Genomic DNA, 9,988 nt, shown 5'->3' on the forward strand with positions numbered 1-9,988 from the left:
CTTGACAAAGCCCTGGCTGGGATGATTTAACTGGGAATTGGTCCTGCTTTGAGCAGGGGGTTGGACTAGATGACCTTCTGGGGTCCCTTCCAACCCTGATATTCTATGATTCTGGCTCTGCCACCCTCCTGGTCCCAACCCACATACATATACCCTGGGGAAGCTACGTCATGAGGTCCCTTTGTCACTGAAGAGGATGCCCATTGGGGAGGGGGCTTGTCAGAGCGATGTCTCTCTTTTCCCACCAGGACTGGAGAAGACGCTGCATGAGAGGCAGCTGGTCCCTCTGTTTGGCACAAGACAGGAGGGAGCTACCTGCAACCCCATTCTTGAGCCAACCTGCCCACAGCATGAATCCACAGCCATCCTCCAGCACCTAAAGCCACATCCCACCACAGCCAAAAACCCCATCACGCCAAGCCACAGCGCCTCCTCTCCCCAGTACCCCGAGCACCCCACTGCCCCCCACCATCCCAAACCACAGCGCCCGCCCCCACGCACAGGCGTCGCCTGAATCCTGCGCAGGCGCATTGGAGCGCACCCGCCTGCGCTTGCGCCTCTGGGTCAGGAGGAGGCGGAGGCGGGAAGCAGCCGGCGCTGGGCGGGGTTTGTGAGTGCGCGCCCTGCCCTCCCGGTCTGGCGGCCTCGCCTCCTTCCTTTCCTCTCTCGGCTGGCGCTGGTTAAGGGTGCTGCGCACGGGGCTTCCAAGCTATGCGGCATGGTAGCGGCCGGCCTGGGCCCGGAGCTGCCGCCCCGTTGGGGGAGAAACTCAGTATGTGACCCCCGGACGTGGGGTGGAGGGTGAAGGCGAGGCTGGGCTGAGCAGCGGGGTGCAGAGCCCTCCTACGCCGGGCCGGGTGAGCGGCCACGTGCGCTGGCTCCGGCGGGGCAAGGTTGGGCTCCCTGCTGTACTGGCCCTGCTTCCTTGGGGCCACCCACGTGCAGCTGAGACCCGGCAGTCTTCCTGCGGCTGTGAGGGGCCTGGCCCTTCGTCCACAGCAAGCCTCCTGGGGCTGCTGGGCTGGACCCAGCAATAACAATCCTGAACTCTCCTGGAGCACTTTCCGTCAGTAGTGCCCAAGGCACAGGGAGGGAGGTGATCTGCCCACGGTCACCTAGCCGGCCAGCGGCAGGGCCTGGAACTAAAACCCAGGTACTCCCCGAGTACCAAGCCAGTGTCCTAGCTGCTAAGCTGCACTGCCCAATGCACCTTGCTGCTCAGTTGATCTCATTCATTGAGTGTTTTACCAGAAGACGGGCAGTCCCAAGACGCTTTTACAGGTCACAGCTGCTGGCGTGAGGGTTGGTTTTGAGGCGATTCATTGCAAATATGTAAACCGGGTTAGATCCGCTCCTAAACTCAGACATTTTTGTGTGTGCACATAGGGATGACAAGGGAACAGGATCTGTTAATTTTATTTTTAAAATGTCTGCATGGATTTAAGTTAGTGCTGCTGAAACAAATGTTTTGGATATTTATGCTGATGTGTCTTTTCTTTCAGGGAAGATAGTGAAAATCTGAAAAGGGCAAGAAAAGCAAGCATGCAAAAGCAGAAACTTGCTTCTTCCTCTGAGAGGTTGGTGTTAGCAAAAATGTTGCTAATAGAATGTAGTCTTTATGAAAAATATTGTTGGTTATATGATGCTTGGCAATCAGGAAAATATGGTGACCAGTTCCTACCCTGAGACTTAATAATGGGGTTTTGTTTTTTTTAATGAGTTCTTAACAGGAGAGTGGGGTGGGGGGAGAGAAAACCTTTTGTAGTGATAAACACCCATTTTTTCATGGTCTGTGTGTATAAAAACATCTTCTGTATTTTCCACAGTACGCATCCAATGAAGTGAGCTGTAGCTCACGAAAGCTTATGCTCAAATAAATTGGTTAGTCTCTAAGGTGCCCCAAGTACTCCTTTTCTTTTAACTTTTCTAGTACTTCTTGTGGCCAGTAGCATGCTTCTTAGGCAGTGCCATCAGGCTCTAAAGCACTTGTCTGTACTCAGTGGTGATCAGTTATTGAGGGTCACTTTATACCTTTGATGGTGTTACACTGTTCGGAGAGCATTTGCCTTGTAAATCTTGTGTCGGGGAAGTTTTATTAATTTTGACTGATAACAGGTTTTTGTGGTATTTAGCATTCCTTAACTGATATTAATGCATTAAGTTCTCTGGATGCTAATACACTTGAATTAACATTTGTCCACGCATACCTTACTCTCACAAAACCCACTTAATCTTCTGGAGCCTGACATTTTCTTTTTAAATATTTAGGCATGGCTAACTTGTGCTTGCAAATACCATGACTGTGAGCTTGTTTGGGTGTACAAATGACCTGCTGGATGCATAACTTAGAACTGTAACTTGTTTATTTGTCAGGTATCAGGGGTGGCTGTGTTAGTCTGTATCCACAAAAACAATGAGGAGTCCCATGGCACCTTAAAGACTAACAGCTTATGCCCAAATAAATCTTTCTGAAGAAGTGGTTTTTTTATTCACAAAAGCTTATGCCCAAATAAATCTGTTAGTCTTTAAGGTGCCACCAGACTCCTAGTTGTTTTTATTTATTTGTATAATGGTAGGGCCAAAGAATTTCAGTCGAGGATCAAAGCCCCCTTGTGCTAGGCACTGTTCAGATAAGTAATAAAGAAAACAGTCCCTGCCCCCAGATAGCCTACAGTCTAGGTGTCAGGATGCAACTGATGGTAACATGGACCCTACTTAGTGGGTGGCAGGGAGGAAGAGGTAATAAAACAGTTTAGCTGAAGAAACAGCAGCCTCAACATGCTTTCCCAGCTAGTGCCATATGCTGAAACTTGTAGACATGACAGAGGTTGGCTTTAAAGAGGATACGATTCTGATTTTACAAACTGTAGGCCCAGTTTAGCTTTTTTAGCATGGAGGATTGCCTGGAATCTCTCTGTTTCTGTTTTATTTCAAAGTCATCACAGCAATTCTATGGAGCCAATTAACTTCCCTTTGCGAATTGGGCTTGTGAACTGAATTTTGATTACTAGAACAGGAGTGCTTTTAGATGTGAAACTGAGTTCGTTCTTCAGCTGACTTTCAGATCAATGGATGAAATACACAAGACTTTGTGCATTTCTGTAAATTATTCTATGCAGCATATGTGGGGAAATTGACCCCTTTGCCTCACTGTAATTAAATGCAAAGAATATTTGGTCAACAAATCCTGTTTAAGTGGAATTCTTTGTAATGTTCACTTCGGGAAACCTCCTTAGTACTTCCACAATTCAAACCCCAGCTGTTCAATATGTATTAGTTTAAAAGATATCTGACACTCAAGATGTGCTGTCTCTCTCTGTTCTGTTTAAGGTATCATAACTGGTCTGCAGCTTGTGCATCCATAAGGGGAACAATGTAAACCAAGAGTCTCAGGGGAGCAAAGAGCTTTCTGCAAAATTAAGACTTGACAGGTAACTCTTCCTAGGCACTGAAGAGATCTAATGAGCCTTACAAAATGTGGGAGCAGCCAATGAAGCACATTCAGTTCTGTCTTAAGAAGAAAGCGGTTCTTCTCATCTCACTAACTTATTTCTTAGGAAATGTCTCCTTTGGGCTTAGCTCTGTAGATGTGAAACAATATTTAATGCAGTTAGGGTGTGGGGTGGGGAGAAACCTTTGAAATTTCCTGGTGTAAATCCCTCTGTGAGCCACAAACAGTGATGGGCAAATTGAATATTTGATCAGTAATATTCAAAATACTCAGCCTTTGCTGGTATTTGAATGGGGTGCCTGCTGGGGCAGCACTTCCAGCCTGGGAGTGCTAACCAATGCTCCTCTAGTTCAGCCTGGCTTGTAGCAGATTGCTAGAGGAAGTGTTTTTCAGTGAGGCAAGACCCAAGTGAGGGGAGTTTAGATATACACTACTCAAAGGAATGTCCGTTTGGGGGTATTTCTCTTACACGCTTTCCAAAGCATGGAAGGTCTGTTTATTTAATCCAGCAGTTGTCAGCTGCCCAGTGCAGTTCTGTGCCTGTGCTAGTGTTACACTGCTGGGAGAGAAACGTGCCATCAAAGTTACCTGGTACTGCTGGTACTGTTCTGGTGCCTGTCAGTGCCAGGTTTTGATAGCGCTTTGCATCCTTGAGAGTGGAATAACTCTCTGTAGAGTTAGTCCTAGACTGGATGCGAACACAATCATCTCCCTGCTGTACTGTAATATAAAATGGGGCTGCAAATGCTTTTTTTTCCTCCTCCGATCCACCCTTCTGAAAATTAGGCACAGGCTGGTCCAATCATGGTCTCTTTTTAAATATAAAAATGCAGACAATCCCCACCCCTGTTCTTTTTTTCCTGTGAAATATGGATCTTTAGGGCTCCACTGGCTGACTTGTTTTTTTTTCCTAGTTACAGATAAAAGCCTTCTCGGTTGGACTGATTATTGCAGGAGTGAGGCTAGTGGGGGCAGCAGTAGTTGCCTGAAGAGAAGAGAGGAACTGTTGCTGTTGCTTTAAAGCAGGGGTCGGCAACCTTTCAGAAGTGGTGTGCAGAGTCTTCATTTATTCACTTTAAGGTTTCGCGTGCCAGTAATGCATTTTAACGTTTTTTAGAAGGTCTCTTTCTCTGAGTCTATATATTATATAACTAACTATTATTGTATGTGAAGTAAACATTTTGAAAAACTTGTTTAAGAAGCTTCATTTAAAATTAAATTAAAATGCTGATCTTACGCTGCTGGCCCACTCAGCCTGGTGCCAGCCTGGGGTTCCGTTCACCTAGGCTGGCAGCAGGCTGAGCGGGGCCTGCGGCTGGGACCCTGGCTGGCAAGGGGCTGGCAGCCAGAACCCCAGACCAGCAGTGGGCTAAGCGGGGCCAGCGGCCGGGACCCCAGACTGGCAGTGGGTTGAGTGGCTCAGCCTGCTGCTGGTGAAGGGTTCAGTTTGCTGGCTCCTACCAGCCAGGGTTCCGGCTGCTGGCCCCGCGCAGCCCGCTGCCAGTCTGGGATCCCGGCCCTGCCCATATAGAATGAGTACCTACCTTCTCCCTGGTTCTAGCCCATTCTCTGCCTCTCTCGCTCTGCACTGAGCTTAGGGTGGGACTGCACTGAGCACAGGGCTGGGGGCGAAGGAGCAGGTTGGGGTGCAGGGTCTGGCCAGGAGCTAGAATGAGGGAGGGGGGTCAGGGTTGGGGCAAGAGGTTTGGGTGTGGAGTGCTTACGTGGGCAGCTCCCATTTGGTGTGAGGGGTACAGGTGGGAATGTGGGAGGGTGCAGGAGCTCCTGTTTGGTGCTCAGGGTGGGGGTGTGCAAGAGTCAGGGCATGGGGTGGGGGGGGCTGGGTATGTGTGGGGGAGTACTGGGGTCGTGAGGGGGTGCAGGGGTCAGGGCAGAGCGCTGGGTGTGTGTGGGGTGCAGGGGGCTGGTGGTGTGTGAGGGGGGTGCAGGACTCAGGGCAGGGGGTTGGGGGGGTGTGTATGTGGGGGGGATGTAACAGTCAGGGCTGTGGCTGGGGTTGTGGGCGTGCTCCCAGCCCCCTGCCCAGAGCGGCTCACAGCAGGGGGCTGGAGGGGATATGTCCTGATTCCACCCCCCTTTCCCAAGGCCCCATCCCCACCTCTTCTCCACCTCCTCCCCAGAGCAGCGAGTGTGGGCTCCGCTCCGCTTCTCTCCCTCCCTCGCAAGGGCCATCAGCTGAGAGGAGGAGGGGCAGGAACGCAGTACGCTGGGGGAAGAGGCGGGGGACAGGGCAGCTTGCCTGCCCTGCAGCAGCAGTGGGCAGGACCAAGCTTCTTCATCCTGCCTGGGGGTGGGGGGGGGGCGGAGAAGAGCAGGCCAGGGCAGGCAGGATTTTTCATGGCACACTGCTGCCTGCTGGGGTCCTGGCCTGGGTTCGGCAGTGGGCTGAGCGGGGCTGGCGGCTGGGACCCAGCAGGCAGCAGCATGCCATTAAAAATCGGCTTGTGCGCTGTTGGTTGCCGACCGCTGCTTTAAAGAGTGACTGCCAACATATTTAGAGAGGTAGGAGTAAGCATGTGAGTAGTCTCAGGCCTTGAATGGGACTATTCCTGTGCAGAAGTGTTTCCAGAGTAGGAGCCTAGTAAGATAAAACATGAAAGGTGGGGAGAAGGATGACATGGATTGATGGTTTCCTCTCACCCTTTTTATTAAAATTTTATTTAAAAATAAATACTAGGCTTTTGGGGTTTTTTTTTTTTTTTTTTTTTGGTTTATTCCAGTTGTTTGTTTAACCCTGCCTGCTCATCTTGTTGAAATTAGTGCTTTAACCTAAAATCCCTTTTGGCTGCACCATAGCCCATTGACCACTTCTGCCTGCCTGGGGTTAGTGATCAGCAGTTCCCTGTGGGAGGGAGGGGGTGTTCTGAGGTGGTTGTCCCCTGTGGGTGTGTGAAAGTCAGTTCCAGCTCCTCCTGGGTGACAGGGACTCCTTAAAATATGCCCCTGGGATGATGAAGTGCCAGGACCTTCTGTTTCATAGGGGTGAAAGTGCATGCTGGGTGTCTGGTAACCCATTCTCTACTGCAGGGGTGGGCAAACTATGGCATGTGGGCCGGATTCGGCCCACGGGATTGCCACCCCTGTGGTGCCGCGGGCCCCGCGCTGCTGCTGGAACTGGCCAGCACCAAGTCCCTGGGGGATGGGGGGCAGAGGGCTCTGTGTGTTGCCCTCACTTGCAGGCACCACCCCCTGCAACTCCTGTTGGCTGGGAACAGGAAACCATGGCCAATGGAAGCTTCGGGGGAGGTACCTGCAGGTGAGGACAGTGCACGGAGCCCTCTGCTCCCCCTCTCCCAGGGGCTGTAGGGACGGGGTGCCAGCTGCTTCTGGAAGTGGTGCGGGGCCAGGACAGGCAGGGAGCCTGTCTTCGCGCTGCTGCCACCCCAGAGCCGCTCCAGGTAAGCAGCGCTGGCCGGGAGCCCACACCCCGAACCCCTTCTGCACCTCAGCCCCCTGCCCTGAGCCCGCTCCTCATAGACTCATTCAGTTTAAGGTCAGAAGGGATCATTATGATCATCTAGTCTGACCTCCTGCACAATGCAGGCCAGAGAATCTCACCCACCCACTCCTGTAATAAACCCCTAACCTATTTCTGAGCGACTGAAGTCCTCAAATCATGGCTTAAAGACTTCAAGGTGCAAAGAATCCTCCAGCAAGTGACCAGTGCCCCCACGCTGCAGAGGAAGGTGAAAACCCCCCAGGGCCTCTGCCAATCTGCCCTGGAGGAAAATTCCTTCCAGACTCCAAATATGGCAATCCGCTAAACTGAGCATGTGGGCAAGACCCACCAGCCAGACACCCAGGAAAGAATTCTCTGTAGTAACTCAGATCCCACCTCATCTAATATCTCATCATAGGCAGGGCTGGATTACCCTATAGGCAGACTAAGCACGTGCATAGGGCACCAGCAAAGCAGGGGGGGCACTTTTTGGAAAAAATTTGATATTTGATATTTCAAAAAAAGCACTGAAATGTCATCATGGGAAAAATCAGAACTTTGTTAGACTTCCTTACACTCCACTACATGCTCTTCCCCCGTTTTTCTGTTCTCTTTTTATTACTTACGCCCACCTAAACCAGGGGGGCGTCCTACTAATGTAGATCGAAATAATGCGAGGAAATCAGATCCTTTCATGTATTGCAATAACTTTGTTTTATTATTGATATATTCTTCTGAGTTATAAGTACTTGATTTGTTTATATATATATATATATATACACACACACACATAAAAATAGTGTATGTTGTGTAATTTTTTTTTTTTTTTTAAGTTCAGATAACTGAGATAAGGGGTGGGATGAAACGTAACCAACTAAAATAATTTCTGCAGAAGAAATAACAATTGTGAAAATGTGCTGGTAGTGACAGAAATTTAGAAATGAATTACAATATTTAATGCTTTTCAGGATTATAGCACTAAATGGTGTTCCACTTGATTAAAAATCCCCAATTCAAATACTTTACATCTGAAAACACACTTGTCAACTTTTTCTTATCCAGCTAGAAATTGACCTTTGAATCAATACTCTACAAATTATATACACAATTTTCACTGCCCAAAGCAGTTAATATTGGAAAAATTGTGTTCACTTATTCAGATGCTAACTTCTGAAATAGATTAACACAGTTTTACAGGTCATATGAAAAATATAGAATAGTTATACTGTTCCCTAAAAGACACAGTTGCACAAGAAAGCATGTGGTATATGGACAATTTATACACCTCAGTAGGTGTTTGAGAAACTGCTATAATACAATTTTAAACTATTCCTATCCTGTCAGAGCTGAACACAGAGCTCACAAGACCAACCCTGTGGTTGCTCCACCTCAGACATGCAGCAAGAAAAAGTTGGGGAGGGCCATTACCTGAAGTGAGGGGCAGAACCCTGGAAGCTCTTGTTGACAGTGAGAGTGATGATCTCATCCTGGCTGTCCCTTTAGGGATCAAGGTGGGTGAAGCTCTCCCTAGTCCACTTTCTTCTCATAATTGACCAAGGTCTCAGATGGGTGAATCAAGATCCTCTTCCAGGCCCAGAAGCTCTCAATATTCTTAGCTCCTTCTGCTTCCCTCTTTACAAGGCTGAGGAGAGGGAAGATTATGCGCCACCCTCTGTGCAGATCCACAGGACCAGATTAGTCCTCAGTAGACATGGAAATGGATCAGATGGTAGGGTAAGATCTCCTTTGTGTTCCTGCTGACCATGGCTTTGGAACAATTGAAGAGAGACAGAAGCTAGAGAAACCACTGAGGTTTGACTCTGATCTTGGTGCTGGCTGGGACAAGACATTAGGATTTTAATACTGTATCGATTGCTGTGCAGGCAGTCTAATGTGAAGAAAATATCCAAACTGGAATAAAGTCAGGACAGTGGGGTTATCCTTTGCTTTTGTGCTTGGAAAAAGTGTCATGGGATTTATCATTCAATAAGTTTTCTGTTGATGCTTTACAAACAAAAAGTCATTTCCTATCACAGATATTACAATCTAAATTTGACTTTTAATGGGCAAAAGTAGTCAGGTTGTCTTACATCTCATCTAAAAAGCTTTATCATTTATCATTGCTACTCTACAGTACTGTAGCACAAAATGGAGTTAGTTAAATGGATTAAATATATTCTAAGGTTAGATTTATGTGTCTGTGTTCTAAGGATTTGATGCTGGAACTTTATAAATTCTGCATTTCCTATAATTACTCTCCCAGCTCTTTAACAACATCAGTATAGATTTAGTGCTAATTCTCCCCCTTTTCAAATTGTTCCAGGCAATGAAATTATCTTGTTGTTTTCTGTGCCCTGAAATGGATAAAAAAAATAGTTTTTCCCTGACTGGTGACTTCAAACAGGAGGCAGTTCCCCTTCCACCCCCAAAAGCTCATAATTCAGGTATAATTGGACTATACCATATTGAAGAGTGAATTCATCTCTCCCCTTTGCAAAGCAACCAAAGCAAATCAGTCTCGTAAACTTTGCCCAGTCTGAAAATTTAATTGGAGTGAAAAGTATTGATTATGAAATAATTTCCACAACCTGAAAGTGACAGTACAATTTCTACAATTATTTTGGTCACCAAGCCTTCAGCTCCACACACACAAATGGAAGTACAATACCATTCTGTCTTCATGTGACTGCAAGGTGGCATCACAACTTTAGTGGAAAGGATTACATACAAAAGTCAGTGTTCTTATATTTTTACCAGGATCTCCTAATCTACAACAAAGGTTTGTAATGAACCTAGTATGCAAGGAGTGCCTGTTGCCTCAAACATTTTGGGGACAGTAACATCTTTTTTCATTCGATAAAGCAGTCAGTTTAGATTCAGGGTGAAAGAGTATGATTGCACTGACAACAGTTACAAGAAGCCTGAGCTAAGGAGCTATACAAATTCCAGGTCTTAACTGGCCAGGACAGAAACTCGAAGCGCATTAGCATCACTATACTGACCAAATTCTAGTTTGGGTAATTAAAGTACCTGGGTAATTTCAGTTGGAGCCAGTATTCTTTTTCATTTCCTGTCCT

At 47.6% G+C, this 9,988-nt stretch overlaps 1 long non-coding RNA gene and 1 other non-coding gene across 2 annotated transcripts; both read left to right on the top strand.

Moving 5' to 3' along the window:
* Positions 1-578: 578 nt before the first annotated feature.
* LOC140915758 (uncharacterized) lies at positions 579-4,644 on the top strand. The gene is made up of 4 exons (XR_012160275.1): positions 579-772; positions 1,503-1,577; positions 3,331-3,431; positions 4,366-4,644. It is a non-coding gene; the product is annotated as an uncharacterized lncRNA (long non-coding RNA).
* LOC140916683 (small nucleolar RNA SNORA74) lies at positions 3,956-4,154 on the top strand. Its single transcript, XR_012160597.1, has one exon. It is a non-coding gene; the product is annotated as a small nucleolar RNA SNORA74 (small nucleolar RNA).
* Positions 4,645-9,988: the final 5,344 nt, after the last annotated feature.

Source organism: Lepidochelys kempii, chromosome 8 (genome assembly GCF_965140265.1).
Source record: "Lepidochelys kempii isolate rLepKem1 chromosome 8, rLepKem1.hap2, whole genome shotgun sequence".
Lineage (NCBI taxonomy): Eukaryota > Metazoa > Chordata > Testudines > Cheloniidae > Lepidochelys > Lepidochelys kempii.